Here is a 22,333-nt window from a genome sequence, read left to right as displayed (position 1 = left end):
ACCTCTCAGCCCAGCTCTGCAGCTTATTTATGTCCCTCTGTAACCTGCAACATCCTTCCGCACTGTCTACAACTCCACCGACTTTAGTGTCGTCTGCAAATTTACTCACCCATCCTTCTGCGCCCTCCTCTAGGTCATTTATAAAAATGACAAACAGCAACGGCCCCAGAACAGATCCTTGTGGTACGCCACTCGTAACTGAACTCCATTCTGAACATTTCCCATCAACTACCACTCTCTGTCTTCTTTCAACTAGCCAATTTCTGATCCACATCTCTAAATCACCCTCAATCCCCAGCCTCCGTATTTTCTGCAATAGCTGACCGTGGGGAACCTTATCAAACGCTTTACTGAAATCCATATACACCACATCAACTGCTCTACCCTCGTCTACCTGTTCAGTCACCTTCTCAAAGAACTCGATAAGGTTTGTGAGGCATGACCTACCCTTCACAAAACCATGCTGACTATCCCTAATCATATTATTCCTATCTAGATGATTATAAATTGTATCTTTTATAATCCTCTCCAAGACTTTACCCACCACAGACGTTAGGCTCACCGGCCTATAGTTACCGGGGTTATCTCTACTCCCCTTCTTGAACAAAGGGACCACATTTGATACCCTCCAGCCCTCTGGCACTATTCCTGTAGCCAATGATAACCTAAAAATCAAAGCCAAAGGCTCAGCAATCTCTTCCCTGGCTTCCCAGAGAATCCTAAGATAAATCCCATCAGGCCCCGGGGACTTATCTATTTTCACCTTGTCCAGAATTGCCAACACTTCTTCCCTACGCACCTCAATGCCATCTATTCTAATAGCCTGGGTCTCAGCATTCTCCTCCACAATATTATCTTTTTCCTGAGTGAATACTGACGAATAGTATTCATTTAGTATCTCGCTTATCTCCTCAGCCTCCACACACAACTTCCCACCACTGTCCTTGACTGGCCCTACTCTTACCCTAGCCATTCTTTTATTCCTGACATACCTATAGAAAGCTTTTGGGTTTTCCTTGATCCTACCTGCCAAAGACTTCTCATGTCCCCTCCTTGCTCGTCTTAACTCTCTGTTTAGATCCTTCCTCGCTTCCTTGTAACTATCAAGCGCCCCAACTGAAACTTCACGCCTCATCTTCACATAGGCCTCCTTCTTCCTCTTAACAAGAGATTCCACTTCTTTGGTAAACCACGGTTCCCTCGCTCGACCCCTTCTTCCCTGCCTGACTGGTACGTACTTATCAAGAACATGCAATAGCTGTTCCTTGAACAAGCTCCACATATCCAGTGTGCCCAACCCTTGCAGCCTACTTCTCCAACCTACACATCCTAAGTCATGTCTAATTGCCCTTCCCCCAGCTATAACTCTTGCCCTGCGGGGTATACTTATCCCTTTCCATCACTAACGTAAAGGTCACCGAATTGTGGTCACTGTTTCCAAAGTGCTCACCTACCTCCAGATCTAACACCTGGCCTGGTTCATTACCCAAAACCAAATCCAATGTGGCCTCGCCTCTTGTTGGCCTGTCAACATATTGTGTCAGGAAACCCTCCTGCACACATTGTACAAAGAACGACCCATCTAATGTACTCGAACTATGGGCGCGATTATCCCAGAGAGGGAGAAATCGTAAGGCTGGCGTCAAATCCGGGCGGGTTTGACGCCAGCCTCCCCCTCCCCGACCGGGAACCGATTCTGGTCCCCGGTCGGGGCTAGCATGCCGCCGCCGTAAACTCCGGCATCGCGGGATTAACGAATTTCGTTAAGCCCGCTTGCCAGAGTTTGCGCCGGCTGACGCGTCACATGACGTCAGCCACGCATGCGCGGATTGGAAGACTCCAACCCGCACATGCGCGGATGACGTCATCGCGCATGTGCGCAAAACCCGCGCATGCGCGGGCCGGGATGCCCCTCAGCCGCCCCGCGAAGTGATACAGCGGGGCGGCGGAAGGACAAAGAGTGCGCGGGTATCGGACCCGCTGCCCGCGATCGGTGGGCACCGATCGCGGGCCCATGGCACCCTTGGCACGGCCGTGGTACTGCCGTGCCAATCGGTGCCATGGTTTTAAAAATCGGCACTTTACGGCCGTTTTTACGAACGGCCAGACCAGGTGTGTTTGCCGTTCGTAAAAACAGCCATAAAGGGCTTGGAACTCGGCCCATCGGCCAGCTGAGAACCGCTGCTGGCCGTAAAAAAACGGCGGCAGCGATTCGTATCGGGAGTCGGGCGTGGGGGAGGGGAGAATAGCGGGAGGGCGTCAGACTAGCGTGGCCGTAAAATTTTACGAACCCCGCTATTCGCCGCACCGTCGTGAGTGCGGAGAATTGCGCCCTATATCTTTTCCAGTCAATATTTGGAAAGTTAAAGTCTCCCATAACAACTACCCTGTTACTTCCGCTCTTTTCCAGAATCAACTTCGCCATCCTTTCCTCTACTTCCCTAGAACTATTAGGTGGCCTATAGAAAACTCCCAACAGGGTGACCTCTTCTTTCCTGTTTCTAACCTCAGCCCATATTACCTCGGAAGAAGAGTCCCCATCTAGCATCCTTTCCGCCACTGTAATACTGTTCTTGACAAGCAGCGCCACACCTCCCCCTCTTTTGCCCCCTTCTCTGACCTTACTAAAACACCTAAACCCCGGAACCTGCAACAACCATTCCTGTCCCTGCTCTATCCATGTCTCTGAAATGACCACAACATCGAAGTCCCAGGTACCAACCCATGCTGCCAGTTCCCCTACCTTATTTCGTATACTCCTGGCATTGAAGTAGACACACTTCAAACCACCTACCTGAACACTGGCACCCTCCTGCGAAGTCAAATCTGTGCTCCTGACCTCTATACTCTCAATCTCCCGTACCCCAAAACTACAATCCAGGTTCCCATGCCCCTGCTGAATTAGTTTAAACCCCCCCAAAGAGCACTAACAAATCTCCCCCCCAGGATATTGGTGCCCCTCAGGTTCAGATGTAGACCATCCTGTCTACAGAGGTCCCACCTTCCCCAGAAAGAGCCCCAGTTATCCAGAAATCTGAATCCCTCCCGCCTGCACCATCCCTGTAGCCACGTGTTTAATTGCTCTCTCTCCCTATTCCTCATCTCACTATCACGTGGCACGGGCAACAACCCAGAGATAACAACTCTGTTTGTTCTCGCTCTGAGCTTCCATCCTAGCTCCCTAAAGGCCTGCCTGACATCCTTGTCCCCTTTCCTACCTATGTCGTTAGTGCCAATGTGGACTACGACTTGGGGCTGCTCCCCCTCCCCCTTAAGGACCCGGAAAACACGATCCGAGACATCACGTACCCTTGCACCTGGGAGGCAACATACCAAACGTGAGTCTCTCTCGCTCCCACAAAATCTCCTATCTGTGCCCCTGACTATTGAGTCCCCAATTACTAATGTTCTACTCCTTTCCCACCTTCCCTTCTGAGCAACAGGGACAGACTCCGTGCCAGAGGCCCGCACCCCATGGCTTACCCCTGGTAAGTCCCCCCCCCCACAAGTATCCAAAACGGTATACTTGTTACTCAGGGGAACGACCGCAGGGGGTCCCTGCACTGACTGCTTCTTCCCAGTCCCTCTTACATTTACCCATCTATCTCCAGTCTTTGGTGTAACTACTTCCCTGAAGCTCCTATCTATGACCCCCTCTGCCTCCCGAATGATCCGAAGTTCATCCAGCTCAAGCTCCAGGTCCCTAACACGGTTTTGAGGAGCTGGAGTTGGGTGCACTTCCCACAGATGAAATCAGCAGGGACACTGACGGCGTCCCTCACCTCAAACTTTCTGCAGGAGGAGCATTGTACTGCCTTCCCTGACATCACCTCTAGATTTAAAAAAAAACAAGAAGAAAAAGAAACGAAGAGCTTACCTGATATTCCCTCAAACCCTGCTCCCGGTGAAAGGTGAGCAAATTTAAAGGCACTCACTCACCTTCACGACAGGCCCCAAGCTGCCTCTAGGTCATCTCTAAGGTATAGGACGGCTGCCTGAGGTTAAATTGCGCTGTAAGAGTTAGTCAATTTCCCCTTAGCACTGGGATTCTAGGGATATTGTTCTCTTCTTCAGTCATTTTGCTTTGCAGCAATGGGTGAGATGTTATGTCTCGAAAGTTGTGCCTCCCTCCTCTGCAACCCCCATGGAGAAGGATAAGAGCAGCAACGTCATGGAAATACTGTTATGACCCTTGTGGAAACAAACTACATTCGACCCAACTAAGACCAATATACAAGACTTCACTTTTATATTAGCAATCACACCAAAATCAACGTAAATTAAACATGAATTAACAGGAAAATTGCAATAATATGACCGATAAATTACACATAGCAGATACAAAGACATATCTCACACATTTCTCAGTCAGCCCATTCAGCACGTATCGCATTCATTTCAGCCACAATATCCTTCAAAACGTTGAACTTCTTCAAATCAAATTCCATCTTCATTTCTCTAAAGCTTTAGCACCAAGTCTCATCAAACACCGGCATTACTTTACCCAATTTCCACAAATATAATTTTCACAGTCGACACATTTCCAGATCCCTTCTTCTTCACAAAACCCTGGTCATGTGGGGCCTGTTTGTGCACTATGCCAGTGCATAAAGGGTCCCCAAATCCAGACATAAAGCTCTGTTCAAGATCCGAGCTCCAGCAGCTTGCAGTCAAGTAGAACATAGAACATAGACCAGTACAGCACAGAACAGGCCCTTCAGCCCTCGATGTTGTGCCGAGCAATGATCACCCTACTCAAACCCACGTATCCACCCTATACCCGTAACCCAACAACCCCCCCCCCCAACCTTACTTTTTTAGGACACTACGGGCAATTTAGCATGGCCAATCCACCTAACCCGCACATCTTTGGACTGTGGGAGGAAACCGGAGCACCCGGAGGAAACCCACGCACACACGGAGAGGATGTGCAGACTCCGCACAGAGTGACCCAGCCGGGAACCGAACCTGGGACCCTGGAGCTGAAGCATTTATGCTAACCACCATGCTACCGTGCTGCCCCTGTCTCTGAGAATCTCCCATTTATAGGACCCTGGGCTTTAAGTATAAAGGGTAAGAGGGCAAAAGTTAAGAGGCCATGATGAATCTTCATAAAATACTGGTTCTGTCCCAAATGGGTGCCCCTGGCCCAAATGTCAAATTCTGGGCACGACAGTTTAGTAAGTTGACAACTATAGAGAGGGTGCAGAGAAGAGTTTAAAAATGGATCAAAAGATAAAGATAAACAATAAATAAAACTCACCCATGGTGGCATTGATTGCCGTCGATTCGGGAGAATTCGCGCCCTTTTTGTTCACGCTCCAGCCGCTGAGTGCAAAGCCGCCTCTTCACCAACGGCGACCGCGGTGCGCAGGCGTGCTCCGGCCGACCGCGGTGCGCAGGCGCGCTCCGGCCGACCGCGGTGCGCAGGCGCGCTCCGGCCGCCCGCGGTGCGCAGGCGCGCTCTGGCCGACCGCGGTGCGCGCTCCATTCTCTTCACGCTGTTGCCCCCATCCAATCGATGCCCGGGGCCAGCTCACCGTCGGCCCCCCCCTCTGCACGCCACTGGTTCCCATCAACAAACAGGTCCCCCAGCCTCTCAATCCCTGCTCTCTGCCACCTCCGCAATCCCCATTCATCCTCCCCAGGATAAACCAGTGATTATCACAAATTGGAGCCCACACTGATGCTACCTCCACTCCCATATGCTTCCGCCACTGTCCCCAAACTCTCAGGGCCGCCACTATCACTGGGCTTGTGGAGTATCAGGCCGGCGAGAATAGCAGAGGAGCCGTTACCAGTGCCCCCAAACTTTTGCCTTTACATGAGGTCACCTCCACTCGCTCCCACACCGTCCCCTTCCCCACTACCCACTTACTAGTCATGGCTATATTTGCCGCCCAGTAGTAGTTCCTAAGGTTCGGCAGTGCCAGTCCTCCCTCCCCACCTCGGCTCCGCTCCAACAGAACTTTCTTTACTCGCAGGGTTTTACCCCCCCACACAAACCCAGATATCACCCTATTCACCTGCTTAAAAAAGGCCTTTGGTATAAAAATAGGGAGGCACTGGAAAACAAACAAAAATCTCGGGAGGACCATCATCTTTACGGTCTGCACCCTCCCCGTCAATGACAACGGGAGCATGTCCCACCTACGAAAGTCCTCCTACATTTGTTCAGCTTACTGGGCCAGATTTAATTCATGTAGCTGCTCCCATCCCCCATCCCCTTGAATTCCCAAGTAGCGAAAACTCCCTCCCACCACTTTAAACGGCAACTCCCTCAGACTCCTCTCCTGCCTTCTCGCCTGGATCACAAAAACCTCCCTTTACCCATATTCAATTTGTACCCCGAGAACCTTCCAACTTCCCCTAAAATCCGCATGATCTCCCCTATCTCCCTAACAGGTCAGAAATAGATAGGAGTAGGTCGTCTGCATATAATGAGACCCTGTGTTCCACCACCCACCCCCCTCCCCCACCCCCGTACTAGCCTCCTCCAGTCCTTTGACACTCTCAGCGCCATCACCAATGGCTCTATAGCCAAGGCAATCGGGAGAGGGGACATCCTTGCCTTGTCCTCCGGTGCAGTCTAAAATAGTCCAAACATTCCCCGTGTCATCTATCTCCAAATTATTCTGGATGGACTCCCTCACCCACCCTCACACCCCTCATCCGCTAACAGTCCTACATCCAATCTTCACTGCGAGCGCTGACCCCTCTCCTTGCTCACCGGTTTGCCCGCACATTCGTCACCGGTGCCTGATCCAGCAACCAATCCAGTCAATAAAGCCCTGCCCAAACCCAATCCGTCCCAGGACCTCCAACAAATAATTCTATTGCACCCGATCAAAGGCTTTCTCCGCATCCATAGCGACCACCACCTCCACCTCCCTCCCCATGGAGGGCATCATGATCACATTCAGGAGCCTTCTAACATTGGCCGTCAGCTGCCTGCCATTGACAAACCCCGTCTGGTCTTCCCCAACACCCCTGGAACACCACCCTCGATCCTCAAGGCCAGCAATTTGGTATCTACATTCAGTAGGGAGATTGGTTTGTATGACCCACATTGCTCTGGGTCCTTCTCCCATTTCAGGATCAATGACATCAAAGCCTGTGACATTGTTGGGGGAAGAACACCCCGCTCTCTTGCCTCATTAAATGCCCACCAGGAGTGGGCCCACCATTCAAGAAAACCTCAACTGGGTAGCCATCCGGACCCGGGCCCCTACCCGACTGCATGGCCTCCAATCCCTTTGCTACTTCTACAATCCCGATCGGGGCTCCCAACCCCTCCACCAACCTTTCCTCCACCTTCGGAAACTTCAACCCTTCCAAAAACTGCCTCACCCTCTCCACCCCAGCTGGGGGCTCCGATTCATACAACCGACTATAAAACTCCTTGAACATCCCATTCACCCCCGCTGGGTCCAAGACCGTGTTCCCCCCTCTGTCCTTCACTCTTCTATCTCGCTGGCCACCTCCCTTTTCCTGAGCTGATGTACTAGCATCCTACTGACCCTCTCACCATACTCATATATCGCCTCTCTGGCCTTCCTCAACTGCCCCACCGCTTTCCCTGTGGATATCAGACCAAACTCCATCTGTAGTTTCTGCCGCTCCTTCAACAACCCTGCCTCCAGGGCTTCAGAATACCTTCTGTCCACCTGGAGTATCTCCCGAACGAGCCCATCCATCTCCGCCCGCTTCACCTTCTCATTATGAGCCCATATCGAAATGCCCCCCCCCCCCCCTCCCCCAACCACTGCCTTCAGCGCCTCCCACACCGTTGTTGCCAAAACTTCCCCCGTGTCATTTAGCTCCAAATAATTCTGGATGGCCTGCCGCACCCGCCCGCACACCCCCTCATCCGCTAACAGCCCTGCATCCAATCTCCACTGCGGGCGCTGACCCCTCTCCTTGCTCAACCGCAAATCCACCCAGTGTGCGGCACGGTCCGACACAATCGCCGAATATTTGGCATCCACCACCCCCACCAGCAAAGCCTTGAAAACATCAATCCGGGAGTACATGTGAACATGAAAGAAAAAAGAAAACTCCTACGTTCTCGGCTGTCTGAACCTCCATGGATCTACTCCCCGCCCACCCGCCCGCCCATCTGTTCCATAAACCCCTTTAGCTCCTTTGCTGCGGCTGACACCGATCCCACCTCGGATCAACGGCCGTATTAAAGTCCCATCCCCCCATGATTAACCTATGCGAGTCCAGGTCTGGAATCCTCCCCAACACCCGCTTCTTAAACTCCATGTCATCCTAGTTTGGTGCGTGAATATTCACTAATACCACCGGCATCCCCTCCAGCTTCCCACTCACCATAACATACCCGTCCCCTGAGTCCGCCACTATATTCCCTACCTCAAATGACACCCGCTTATTGATCAAGAATGCAAACCCCCTAATTTTAGAGTCGAGCCCCGAATGAAATACCTGCCCAACCCACTCCTTCCTCAGCCTAGTCTGACCCACCACCCTCACATGTGTCTCCTGTAGCATTGCCACGTCCACCTTCAAACTCTTCAAATGCGCGAACACGCGAGCCCTCTTGACCAGCCCATTCAGTCCTGTCACGTTCCATGTGATCAACCTGGTCGGGGGACACCCCACCCTCCCTCTACCGATCAACCTTTTAGGCTTCTCAGGCCAGCCTCCAGCTCGCGTACCGCGCCTCCTCAGGCCCTCTCTCGGATGTTCACCGTCATCGACCTCCAATTTGTCTTCAAGCGCCTGTCTCTCCCCTGTCAGCGGAACAATTCCCCCCTCACATCCCCTCCCCCCCAGAACAAAATAACAATCACAGCCCCCCATAACAATCTGATCACCTGCTCACCCCCCCCCCCCCCCCCCCACTGCGAGCTAGCTCACCCAACTAGCCTGGTAGCCCCCACCCATGAAGCCAAGCATCCTACTCCCCACTGATCTCCCGCCCCGCATCCTCGAACATACATATGCAAAAACATAACAATCCCCACAAACACAAAGAAGAACATTTCACCTACTATCTATTCCCCATTAAGAACAAAGTTAACCTGCATACAAACTGAGCAACGGCTCAAAAACTGGTACAAAAACAATACATACAAAACCCAAAGAGAAAAGAAACTTAGCAGCATAGGTACAGAGTTACCCGCCCCCAAGTCCATCGCCCTCCATCACCTGCCAGTCCCCTGTCTTTAACAAAGTTCATCGCCTCACCCAGTGATCCGAAATAAAGTTCTTGACCCTCGTAAGTGACCCACAAACGAGCTGGGTACAACATGCCGAATTTCTCCCCCTTCTTGAAGAAGGCCGATTTAACTTTATTGAAGCACGCTCTTCTTTTGGCCAGTTCCGCACCCAAGTCCTGATAAATGCGCAGCTCGTTATCTTCCCACTTGCAGCTCCTCGTCTGCCTGGCCCACCTCGAGATCTGTTTCCTGTCCAGGAACCGGTGCATTCGTACCACCATCAACCCCGGCGGCTCATTCATCCGCGGCTTCCTTATAAGCGCTCTGTCCATCTCCAAGGGCCGAGTAAATACACCTTTCCCCAACAGCTTCTCGAACATATGCGCCACATATGCTCCTGTGTCCGATCCCTCGCTACCCTCCAGGAGGCCAAAGATCCTCAGGTTCTGCCTGCGCAACCTGTTCTCCAAATCTTCCACTTTATCTTGCAGCCTGTTCTGGTGGTCCCTCATCAACTCTATCTCCGCCGTCATTGTGGTTAGCTGGTCCTCGTGCTCAGCCACCGCCTCTTCCACATTCTGGATCACCTGGCCCTGGGCTTCCAATCTTTGCTCCACCCGGTCAATCCACGTCTTAATCGGGTCCAGGTACTCTTGTCTTTGCTTAACAAAGCTCTGAAGGAATTCCACCAGCTGCTCCATTGACCACTGGGCCGGCAATCCCAGTCCCTGAGCCTCCGGCATGCTTTCCTGTGCTGCAGACTACACTCCCTCCTTTACCCAACAACCTCTCCTTTTCTGGTCCACAAATCCATAAACTGGTGAGGGATTCTTCTCCTCTACCTCACCAGTCTCCTATTTTGCCGATCAAACCCCCCATAAGTAGGGGTAAGAGGTCCCAAAGGTCCTGTGATGAATGATATCGGTAACTGCTGTAACTGTACCTTGCCTGTAATACACTGGCCCTTTAAGACCGGGCTTGGAACCCTGGGCGACTCCGCCTCTGGCTCCGTCCCCAGGAAACGGTATATAAGGTGATGCTCACTGGGCAGCATGCTGTGACCACACTTCTCAGCAGCTGTCCAGTTCTCTGGTAATTAAAGCCTTTGAATTACCAATCTTCTCTCCTGTGTCGTAATTGAGGGTATCTCAATTTAATTACCAGACACATCAAGATGGACAGCGCTCTAAAGCCGGAGAAACTCAACCTAGACGCTCGGTCGCCAGAGGCCTCAGAAATCTTTAAATATTGACTCCGGTGTTTTGAGGCCTATCTAAACTTCTCAGAGACTGAAGTTGACGGCCCTCGCAAGCTGAGCTTACTACATGCACGGGTGGGCCACCGACTCTCCTCCGTGATCGAGAACGCTACGACATACGAAACTGCGGTCGATATACTAAAGAAATGCTTTGTAAAGCCGATTAACGAGGTACACGCCAGACATTTGCTCTCGACCTGCAGCCAGCGCTCCGGGGAAACTCTAGACGAATACGTGGAGAGACTCACTACGCTTGCGAGGAACTGCAATCATAAAGAAGCGACGGCAGAAGTCCACATGAACTTACATATTCGTGATACCTTCGTGTCCGGTATCAGGTCCTCGTACATCCAGCAGCGGCTCCCAGAAGACGGGTGTGATGAATGTTGTCAGTAGCTGATATAATGGTACCTTACCTTTAATGCATTGGCCCTTTAAGACCGGGCTTGGAACCATGGGGACTCCGCCTGTGGCTCCGCCCCCAGGAAACGGTATATAAGATAAGGCTCACTCAGGCAACATGTGATGAGCACACTTCTCGGCTGCTGTACAGTTCTCAGATGATTAAAGCCTTTGAATCATCTATCTTCTCTCCTGTGTCGTGATTAATCATCTGATACATCAAGATGGACAGCGCTCTAAAGCCGGGGAAACTCAACCTGGCCGCTCGGTCTCCGGAAGCCCCAGAAATATTTAAATATTGGCTGCGGTGTTTTGAGGACTATAATGACGCCTCAGCGACTGAGGTCGACGGCGCTCGCAAGCTGCGTTTACTACATGCACGGGTGGGCCACCGACTCTCCTCGGCGATCGTGAACGCTGCAAATTCCGAAGCTACGGTCGAGATACTGACGAAACGCTTAGTGAAGCCGATTAATGAGGTACACGCCAGACATTTGCTCTCAACCTGCAGCCAGCGTTCCGGGGAAACTCTGGACGAGTACGTAGAGAGACTCACTGTGCTCGTGAGAAACTGCATCCATAAAGCAGTGACGGCAGAAACCCACATGAACTTGCATATTCGCGATGCCTTTGTGTCCGGTATCAGGTCCTCGTACATCCGGCAGCGGCTCCTAGAAGACGGGGCAAAGGATCTGCAAGGCACAGTAACGCTCGCCTCTTCCCTAGAAACGGCCCACCGTAATCTCCGTACATACTCCACGGACCTTGCAAACCCTTCTCGACCCCCTCCAGACTCGGCCACGCTACAGGCCTGCGCCGCGCGGCGATCCGCTCACTCCAGGGGTTCCCCATGCTATTTCTGTGGGCAAGGTCAGCACCCACGGCAATGTTGCCTGGCCCGATCCACGATCTGCAACGACTGCGAGAAGAAAGGGCGCTTCGCTAAAGTCTGCTTGGCTGGCCCCAAAGGCCACAAACAAAATCCTCACCAGGCCCAGAAATCAAGCTCTCGGTCTCACAGGCCCCGAAACGCGGCCGCACAGCGGCCGGACACGCCCACTTCCGACGCGTCATCGAACTCGTGCGAGTCATGGGAGCGGCCATCTTGGCGGCGGCCATCTTCGAACCCCGACATCATGTGCTACCGACGGTGGCGGCCATTTTGTGACTCCAGGCGGCCATTTTGTGAGTCCGACTTAACCGAGGACTCTAACTACCCGCAACTAGGAGCGATCGCGCTCGATTAATCGTGGCCGAAACACCTGCGTAAATCGATGATGCGGGTGCGAATCAACAGCCACGACACTCCCTGCCTATTCGACTCCGGGACCACGGAAAGCTTTATCCATCCAGACACGGTAAGACACTGCTCCCTGCGCACCCACCCCGCCTCCCAAACTATCGCCCTCGCCTCTGGGTCCCATTCGGTCCAAATCACGGAGTATTGTGTCGCTGAACTCGCAATTCAAGGCGCTGAATACACCCGTTTTAAACTCTACATCCTCCCTCACCTCTGTACCCCCCTGCTGCTCGGTCTGGACTTTCAGTGCAGCCACCGGAGCCTGACACTGAAGTTCGGCGGACCCCTGCCCCCACTCACGGTATGCAGCCTGGCGACACTCAAAGTTGCGCCACCCCCCCTCTTCGCGAACCTCACTCCCAACTGTAAGCCCGTCGCCACCAGGAGTTGCCGGTACAGTACCCAAGACATGACTTTTATCAAGTCAGAGGTTCAGCAGCTACTAAAAGAGGGGGTCATAGAGGCCAGCAACAGCCCTTGGAGGGCTCAAGTATTGGTAGTCCGCTCCGGGGAAAAGCAACGAATGGTAGTGGATTATAGCCAAACCATAAACCGCTTTACGCAACTCGATGCGTACCCACTCCCCCGCATAGCAGAAATGGTGACTCACATCGGCCAGTATCGGGTATTCTCCATGGTCGACCTAAAATCGGCCTATCATCAACTCCCTATCCGCCCAGAGGACCGCCGCTACACGCCGTTTGAAGCAGCCGGTCGGCTGTTTCACTTCCTCAGGGTCCCTTTTAGTGTTACAAATGGAGTCTCCGTTCTCCAGAGGGCGATGGATCAAATGGTGGACCAGTACGGCTTACGGGCTACCTTCCCGTACTTGGCCAACGTCACCATCTGCGGCCATGACCAGCAGGACCATGAGGAACCTGAGGAAGTTTCTCCAGACTGCCTGGGCCCTCAACCTCACCTACAACAAAGAGAAATGCGTGTTCCACACAACCCAGCTAGCCATCCTCGGCTACATCGTGGAAAACGGGATCCTAGGCCCAGACCCCGACCGCTTGCGTCCCCTTAAGGAACTCCCCCTCCCCCGTAGCCTCAAGGCACTCAAACGGAGCTTGGGGTTTTTCTCCTATTACGTCCAGTGGGTCCCCAGATATGCGGACAAAGCCCGGCCACTCATTAAGACTACGGTTTTTCCCCTGACGGCTGAGGCCCAGTCGGCTTTCAACCGTATCAATGCCGACATCGTCAAGGCCGCCATGCACGCGGTGGACGAAGCCATTCCCTTCCAAGTAGAAAGCGACGCATCAGACGTCACCCTGGCTGCTACCCTCAACCAGGCGGGCAGACCAGTAGCGTTCTTCTCCCAAACCCTCACCGCCTCGGAAATTCGGCACTCTGCAGTCGAGAAGGAGGCACAAGCCATAGTGGAGGCCGTGCGACACTGGAGGCACTACCTAGCCGGTAGGAGGTTCACCCTCGTCACCGACCAACAGTCAGTCGCCTTTATGTTCGATAACGCGCAACGGGGCAAAATAAAGAATGACAAGATTCTGAGGTGGAGAATAGAGCTCTCCACCTACACGTACGATATTAAATATCGCCCGGGGAAGCTCAACGAGCCCTCAGATGCCCTGTCCCGTGGCACATGCGCCAACGTGCACAAAAACTGCCTGAGAGCCATCCACAATGACCTCTGCCACCCGGGGGTCACCCGGCTTTCCCACTTCATCAAGTCCCGCAACCTTCCCTACTCCACAGAGGAGGTCAAGACCATGACTAAGGCATGCCAGATATGTGCGGAATGCAAACCGCACTTCTATCGACCAGACAGGGCTCGCCTGATAAAGGCCTCTGGGCCCTTTGAGCGACTAAGCGTGGACTTCAAAGGGCCCCTCCCGTCCACCAACCGCAACATCTATTTCCTCACCGTTAGCGATGAGTTCTCCCGCTTCCCTTTTGTTGTCCCCTGTCCCGATATGACCTCGGCCTCCGTGATCAAGGCACTGCACAGCATTTTCACACTGTTTGGTTTCCCCGCTTATATCCACAGCGACCGGGGTACATCGTTCATGAGCGATGAGCTGCGTCGATATCTGCTCAGCAAGGGCATCGCCTCGAGCAGAACGACAAGCTATAACCCGCGAGGAAACGGGCAAGAGGAGAGGGAGAACGCGACAGTTTGGAAGGCCGTCATCCTAGCCCTACAGTCAAGGAGTCTCCCAATCGCCCACTGGCAGAAGGTCCTACCCGATGCCCTACATTCCATTAAGTCGCTCCTCTGTACGGCCACGAACGAGACCTCTCACAATTGTTTGTTTGTCTTCCTCAGGAAGTCCACCTCTGGGGTCTCGCTTCCACATTGGCTGACGACTCCGGGACCAGTTCTACTCCGGGGGCACGTGAGGAGCCATAAATCCGATCCCGTAGTCGAGAGGGTCCAACTGTTACACGCAAACCCTCAATACGCCTACGTCGAGCACCCCGACGGCAGGCAGGACACCGTCTCCCTGCGAGACCTGGCACCCGCTGGCTCTCCCACCGACCCCGCTGGCTCGCCCACCGACCCTGACACTATCACCACCGACCCCCCCCCCCCCCTCCTACCGACGCTCCCCCCCCCGCACCAACCGCCGACCCCGACTGCGCCCCCCCCCCCCCCCGCATAGTGCCCCCTGCCCCCCAGCCGTCGCCGGCACCGATACTCCCCCGCTCGAAGGCGGGCAAAGGCTCAGTCAACCGTACTCCCGGATGACCTCGGCCTCCGTGATCAAGGCGCTGCACAGCATCTTCACACTGTTTGGTTTCCCCGCTTATATCCACAGCGACCAGGGTACATCATTCATGAGTGATGAGCTGCGTCGATATCTGCTCAGCAAGGGCATCGCCTCGAGCAGAACGACAAGCTATAACCCGTGGAGAAACGGGCAGGTGGAGAGGGAGAACGCGACAGTTTGGAAGGCTGTCCTAGCCCTACGGTCAAGGAGTCTCCCAATTGCCCGCTGGCAGGAGGTCTTACCCGATGCCCGACATTCCATTAGGCCGCTCCTCTGTACGGCCACGAACGAGACCCCTCACAATCGTTTGTTTGTCTTCCCCAGGAAGTCCACCTCTGGGGTCTTGCTTCCATGCTGGCTGACGACTCCGGGACCAGTTCTACTCCGGAGACACGTGAGGAGCCATAAAACAGATCCGATAGTCGAGAGGGTCCAATTGCTACACGCAAACCCTCAATACACCTACGTCGAGCATCCCGATGGCAGGCAGGACACCGTCTCCCTGCGAGACCTGGCACCCGCCGGCTTCCCCACCGACACCCCCCCCCCTACCGATGCTCCCCTCCCTGCACCAACTGCCGGCCCCGACAGCGCCCCCCCCCCATAGCGCCCCCAGCCGGCGGCGGCACCAATCACCCTAGTCACCCCGGATACCCCCCCCCCCCACTCCAAAGCGGGCAAAGGCTCAGTCAACCGTGCTCCCGGATATACCACCACCGAAAGTGGGCAGCACGGTAGCATGGTGGTTAGCATAAATGCTTCACAGCTCCAGGGTCCCAGGTTCAGTTCCCGGCTGGGTCACTGTCTGTGTGGAGTCTGCACGTCCTCCCCGTGTGTACGTGGGTTTCCTCCGGGTGCTCCGGTTTCCTCCCACAGTCCAAAGATGTGCAGGTTAGGTGGATTGGCCATGCTAAAATTGCCCGTAGTGTCCTAAAAAGTAAGGTTGGGGGGGGGGTTGTTGGGTTCCGGGTATAGGGTGGATATGTGGGTTTGAGTAGGGTGATCATTGCTCGGCACAACATCGAGGGCCGAAGGGCCTGTTCTGTGCTGTACTGTTCTATGTTCTATGAAACCGACCGTATCCACGGCACCACCACCGGAGCGGAGAAGGTCAGCACGGACGGTCAGACCACCCAAAAGACTGAACTTATAACTCCACTTTGTAGCCACCTGGGGTGGCCACTGCCCAACACAAAATGGAAGATTGCAAGGAATGCAGGGAAAATGGACATGTTGTAAAGCAAGCAGCTTGCAAAGCGCTTGTATATTGGGACGGCTGCAGAAACCAGTTTTGACTGCTGCAGAAACACGACAGCACTGTGAAAAGAAACCAGTTAACATACTAATGAGGCGATACCGGGTGATCCCCAGATACAATGGAAACAAGTTAAACACAGATCGATACATCGAATGGAAGGCCAGACCCTTCGGCGCCAGAGAAGCCCAAAACAATAAGTCCCAAGAACCGCCCCAGTGACCGAGGAACTGCCCCATGATTGGGGGGTTCAAACATATCGATTGGGAAGAGACCCAATCGATTCCAAGCAGGTAAGGGAGTCCGCCCAAAGGGGCGCGGATCTCCTGGGACCTATAAAAGACAGGTCCCGCATCTCTTTGACCAACACTCCTCCGTGGACCAGCTTTTGCCAAGATGATCTTGAACGAGAGAGAGGAAAGGGTTCGAACAGCAGCCGCCAACAAGAAAGTGCCTCACAACGATCGCTACCAGGGATAGGCACTCCTGACCCCTTTTAACTGATACCAACCTGAAGTCTGCAGACCAGAGCAGAGCAAGAGGCCTTGTTCCCTGACCCAGCAGTTCCTTCGAGATAAGTATTAGTTTATTTAGCGGTAGGAGTAAGTTTAATCCTTTTAGCGTGTGCATGGGTAGTTATTATAATTGTATTATAATAAACTCAGTTGTTTGGACTTACTAATTGGTGTATGGTATTATTGCTTTGAACTTCACCTTGAAGCTTGTGGCGGTGTCTTAACGACACCTGGCAACTCCAGAGCTACGTAAAGAAACAGAGCCAAATTGAGTGTTAAGCACACTCACCCAGAACGACCAACAACTTTCACCCCTGACGGACTATGTGTTTTTTTAAACAGGGGGTGAATGTGATGAATGGTATCGGTAACTGCTGTAACTGTACCTTGCCTTTAATACATTGGCCCTTTAAGACCGGGCTTGGAACTCTGGGCGACTCCGCCTCTGGCTCCGCCCCCAGGAAACGGTATATAAGGTGATGCTCACTGGGCAGCATGCTGTGACCACACTTCTTGGCAGCTGTCCGGTTCACTGGTAATTAAAGCCTTTGAATTACCAATCTTCTCTCCTGTGTTGTAATTGAGGGTATGTCAGGTCCACCACGAGCAGGAGCTACCAAATAAGCAACCACTCACTCCATGGCCGCCACCGGAACCCCTGGCATTCAGCAAGTCTAAGTCATCAGATAATTCTCTCATCCTTTTGGTGGATGAGGATGACTGTGCGGTGTGTGCACTGTTCAATACTTCAAACTCTTTAAAGTAAAATGACAAACTGTCTTTTTGCCCAGTTCACCCTTTTGCCTCGCCTTCAATTTCCTGAGTTTTTGACTGCCAAATTGATACTGTTGCTTCATATTGCTAAAGAAACTGATTTGATTTTAATGAATTTTCTAAAAGAGCAGGCTTTTGCAGTCAATCCCGCGTTAATTCAAGCTGTGCAAAAAATGGATTAATCTTTTAACCATGAAGCTGTGACTCTGGATTTCAAACAACACTCACTCTACTCTTCTCCGACCAAGTCCACCCTCACAAGCTCTTACTCCCTCCAAAATGCAACCTAGCCCTCATACATTCTCCCTCCCTGCAATTCTGCAACCCAGGGTAGCCCTCCCTCACAACACCCTCCTCGTCCAGTCCCCTCACACCCTCATGCTCCACCCCCCTACCCTTAGCCCATCACAGTCTCCGCCCCCACCCCTCCCATTCTTACAATCTCACTAACCTCACTTGCCTTGGGGTCTTCAAGGCAGTCTACTGACTCACTCGTCACCTCCTCATGCTGGTACGGCTTGATTTGGCGCCTCACCTCACTGTTGCTGGCTGGCCTGGGTCAAGAAACCTTCTGTCTGCGCCTTTTCTCGAAAAAGTGAGACACAGGATCTTCTGCCTCTGCATCTATCCTGCCTCGTTGAATCATCCCTCGTTCCTCACGCGCACCCGCCTCAGCATTCAGACCAATCTGTTTTCCTGCTCTCAGGGGACTCGACTAATCAGAGTCTGTTGTCATTCTGCATTGCCTGCTGATAGGCTCATGTTGAACCCATCAGCAAATGCAGAGTTATCAGGCTCCAATTAGTGCCTGGAGGACTAGTTGGACTAGTAAACCAGAGAGCCAGAGAAATGCTCTAGGGACCCAGGTGCGAATCTCGCCACTGCAGATAGTGAAACTTGAATCCAATAAAAATTTGGAATCAAAAGTCTAATGATGACCATGAAACTTGTCAATTTTCATAAAAACCCATTCTGGTTCACTAATGTCCTTTTGGAAAGGAAATCTGCCATCCTTATCTGGTCTGGCCTACATGTGACTCCAGACCCACAGCAATGTAGTTGACTCTTAACTGCCCCTTCAAGGGCAATTAAGGATGGGCAATAAATGCTGGCACAGCCTGCATTGCCTACGTCCCATGAACGATATATATACTAAAAAGGTCAGGGCCCTGTGGCTAGGCACGGTGTGTTTCAATGTAAATCCAACCTTTGGAGCGATCCAACTAATTGGAGTGACCCGTTTTGTGGGCAAAAATCGGATCCAGGCAATGGAATCTTGAACCGGAGTTAAAATCGCGGAAAGCGGGAATCTTTTTGCCGTTGGCTCACCGGTTAGAATACCACAACCTTCTCCACACATGCGGAAGATCAACCTGGATTGTTTGGATGTAACTAACCATTGTGGGCAGCACGGTAGCACAAGTGGATAGCACTGTAGCTTCCCAGGTTCAATTAGGGTCCCAGGTTCAATTCCCCGCTAGGTCACTGTCTGTGCGGAGTCTGCACGTTCTCCCCGTGTCTGTGTGGGTTTCCTCCGGGTGCTCCGGTTTCCTCCCACAGTCCAAAGACGTGCAGGTTAGGTGGATTGGCCATGATAAATTGCAGTTAGTGACCAAAAAAAGGTAGGAAGGGTTATTGTGTTACGGGGATAGGGTGGAAGTGAGGGATTAAGTGGGTCTGTGCAGACTTGATGAGCCAAATGGCCTCCTTCGGCACTTTATGTTCTATGCTCTATGCTATGACCTCAATTCCATTCTCTTTTCAGTGGAAATCATTCCTTGTTGAGGTTTGCAGTTTCTCCAACACTATTCTGATCCACAAGCCAGCTTGGCAAGGATTAGCTTATCCTCAGTTAGCCTGGTTATCTAAGGCTTGATTCTATTAGTGATTGTACATTGTGGAAAAACTCCTCTTAACAAATAACTTGTTCTCAACTCACACAAAATATTATTATAAGCGGCTCACAAAATTCTACGTGAACAATATAACAAAATAGAAAGTAAATGATTTTTAAATGATTGAGTTTTCATCCTCACAGACCCAGGAGACAGATAGACAATCAGTGTCCTCACAGACCCAGAGACAGACAGTCTGCATTTTCACAGACCAGAGACAGACAATCAGTGTCCTCACAGACCCAGAGACAGACAGTCTGCATTTTCACAGACCAGAGACAGACAATCAGTGTCCTCACAGACCCAGAGACAGACAGACAATCTGTGTCTTTCTTCACAGACCCAGAAACAGACAATCAGTGTCCTCACAGACCCAGAGACAGTCTGTGTCCTCACAGACCCAGCAGGCAGACGGTCTGTGTCTTCACAGACCCAGGAGACAGACAGTCTGTGTCCTCACAGACCCAGAGACAGTCTGTATCCTTTGACCCAGGAGACAGACAGTCTGCATCCTCACAGACCGAGGAGACAGACAGTCTGTGTCCTCACAGACCAAGGAGAAAGACAGTCTGCGTGCTCACAGTGTCAGGAGACAGACAGTCTACGTCCTCACAGACCCAGAGACAGACAGTCTACGTCCTCACAGACCCAGAGACAGACAGTCTGCATTTTCATAGACCCAGAGACAGACAATCAGTGTCCTCACAGACCCAGGAGACAAACAGACAATCTGTGTCTTTCTTCACAGACCCAGAAACAGACAGTCTGCATCCTCACAGTGTCAGGAGACAGACAGTCTACGTCCTCACAGACCCAGAGACAGACAATCTGCATTTTCACAGACCCAGAGACAGACAGTCTGTGTCCTCACAGACCCAAGAGACAGACAGTCTGCATCCTCACAGTGTCAGGAGACAGACAGTCTGAGTCCTCACAGACACAGAGACAGACAGTTTGCACCCTCATAGTCCCACACTATATAGAGTTGCCAATATCACTCCATGTATATATGTTCGTTATCTACCCGTTGTAAGATCAATGCTGTATATAGTTGCCAATATAACTCCGTGTATATATGTTCACTATCCACCATTGTAAGTGCAGTTGCACTATCCGACCACCAGGGGGAGTTGCTCTGGGAGTACGTGAGAGTTTGTACTGGGCTCCTCCCTTGGCTCCGCCCAGGACTCCTCCCCCTGGGACCGATGTATAAAGATCAGTGCCTTAGAGCCAGCCTGCAGTTCATCTGGAGTTCAACAACGAATAGGCTGGCTCTGTTGTAAGTGTATTAAAGCCTCTGTTCAGATCCAACTACACGTGTTCACTGAATTGATGGTTCCATCACCGGGGGTTTGTCAATCCCGGGGGCTTGACAGTCCCGGGCGATTTGTCAGTCCCGGGGGTTTGACAATCCCAGGTGATGTCTGTCCCGGGGTATTTGTCTGTCCCGTGTTGCTGATCGTTATGCGCATGCGCAAGCCGCGCATGCGCAGTTTCAAAACGTTTTGGTCGCGGATCGTTATGCGCATTGGACACAAAACCGCACAGTAAAGGAAGGCCGATTTGCGCATGCGCAATTGCTTCCTACGCATGACGTCACGAGCGTCATGACGTCTGAATATCCGGACCACGTCTACTTAAAAGGGAAATGCCCGAAAATTGAAAACAAGATACTTAAAGTGGTAAAACTAAACTTTCTTGCCTCAGAAGACAAAAAAATACCTGAACTTAAACCAGCAGTTGAAAATAACTCTCACAACGCCCTGGAAAAAGCAGTCTGTACCACCCAAAGTGAAGAGAATAAAAAGAATTCCGATTCCAACCAAGATGATGTGGTTTTCGAAGAATACTACTCAGACATGGCTGAGTTATTCGGATCTGATCACAGCATCAGCGACACGGTCGCAAAGCTCAACACAAATCTACTCGTGGTAGATGAATCCAACACCATGGTGCCATGGCAGATCGCCGATACATTGGATGACAGCAATACCCAAGACGAAGACGACGCCACACAGAGAGCACAGAAAGACTCCACAGAGCGAGCGATGACAGGCTCCACAGTGCGAGTGATGAAAGACTCCAAAAGGGAAGCAAGCAAACACTCCCTGGCGAACACCATGCATGAACAAGACCATGAAGGTCAACCCGCCGTATCTGAGCAACCACAAGCAGACTATGAAAGTCTACCAAGCTCACATAATCAAAAAGAAGACAATGTACATCTACCCACTGCATGCGAAAACAGTGACAAGGTGATCACACTCGACATACAGGAGGTACAGGATCACAGCGAGACTGACAGTTCTCAGCTTGTCTGTACAGAAGCACAGAGTAGGGCCACCCAAGAGTCCAGTGAGACCACACCAAAAAAAACCATGCAGATTTTGACTCCAGAAGAGGAGCACCAAGAGTCCAGTGAGGCCACATCAACAGAAACCATGCAGATTTTGACTCCAGAAGAGGAGCACCAAGAGTCCAGTGAGGCCACATCAACAGAAACCATGCAGATTTTGACTCCAGAAGAGGAGCGCCAAGAGTCCAGACACACCACGTCAATTGAAATCATGAAGATTTTGACTCCGGAAGAGGAGCACCAAGAGTCCAGAGAGACCGCGTTAAATGAAATTGCGAAGAATTTGACTCCAGAAGAGGAGCACCAAGAAAGCAAAGGCGAGGAATCAAATCCACCACAAATGACTGATGTCACCAGCATCAATACAACATCAGATCATTCTCACCATTCTCGAGACGAAACGTTCAATGACTCAAATTATCCACACGGGACACTCATTGAGTATAACAAGAAAAACAAAAGCCAAAAGAAGCACAGCAGAAACGAGAACAACAACAGCAAGAACAAAAGCAAACATGAAGCGCGACAAGAACAACAAAAATCGCAAGAAGCACCGCAGAAACAAGAACAACAGCACCAACAAAAACTGCAAGCACAATGACAAAAACTACAAGAAGAACAACAAAACCAACAAGAAGCATAACAAAGATAGCGACAACAA

The sequence above is a fragment of the Scyliorhinus canicula genome, chromosome 16 (genome assembly GCF_902713615.1).
Source record: "Scyliorhinus canicula chromosome 16, sScyCan1.1, whole genome shotgun sequence".
NCBI classification, from domain to species: Eukaryota; Metazoa; Chordata; class Chondrichthyes; order Carcharhiniformes; family Scyliorhinidae; genus Scyliorhinus; species Scyliorhinus canicula.
Note: the sequence above shows the minus strand (reverse complement) of the source record.